Source organism: Nestor notabilis, unplaced genomic scaffold (assembly GCF_000696875.1).
Source record: "Nestor notabilis isolate BGI_N333 unplaced genomic scaffold, ASM69687v1 scaffold16125, whole genome shotgun sequence".
NCBI lineage: Eukaryota > Metazoa > Chordata > Aves > Psittaciformes > Psittacidae > Nestor > Nestor notabilis.
This window is the reverse complement of record NW_009928093.1, coordinates 54,420-54,951: the sequence shown is the minus strand read 5'-3', so window position 1 is coordinate 54,951 and position 532 is coordinate 54,420. Positions and strand designations below refer to the sequence as shown.

Sequence of the window (532 nt, the reverse complement as noted above, 5' to 3'; positions counted from 1 at the left end):
GTCAGGTCTTGCTTGACCAACCTGATCTCCTTCTACAATAAGGTGACCTGCCTGGTTGATGAGTGAAAGGCTGTGGACACTGTTTATTTGGAATTCAGTAAAATATTTAACACTGTTTCCCTCAGAGTTCTCCTGGACAAATTGGCTGCTCATGATCTGGATGGGTGTATTCTTCACTGGGTGGGAAACAGGCTGGCTGGCCGAGCCCAGGGAGTGGTGGTAAAAGGTATCACATCTAGTTGGTGACTGGTCACTAGTGGTGTCCCTCAGGGCCTGGTGTTAGGGCCAGTGTTGTTTAACATCTTCACTGATGATCTGAATGAGGGGATCGAGTGCACCCTCAGTAAATTTGTGAAAAATACCAAGTTGGCTGGGAGTGTTGATCTGCTGGAGGGTAGGAAGGCTCTGCAGAGGGATCTGGACAGGCTGGATCTATGGGCTGTGGTTAGTGGTATGAGGTTTAACAATGCAAACTGCCAGGTCCTGCATTTGGGCCACAACAACCCCGTGCAACACTACAGGCTTACGGAAG

The 532-nt window shown here is 49.2% G+C and overlaps 1 protein-coding gene across 1 annotated transcript in view; it reads left to right on the top strand.

Annotated features, from left to right (window-relative positions):
- The window catches only part of ENPP1 (ectonucleotide pyrophosphatase/phosphodiesterase 1), a gene marked incomplete at its 5' end in the record, with an annotated part of 39,290 nt that overhangs the window by 415 nt on the left and 38,343 nt on the right, over positions 1 to 532 (top strand). The window lies entirely within an intron of this gene.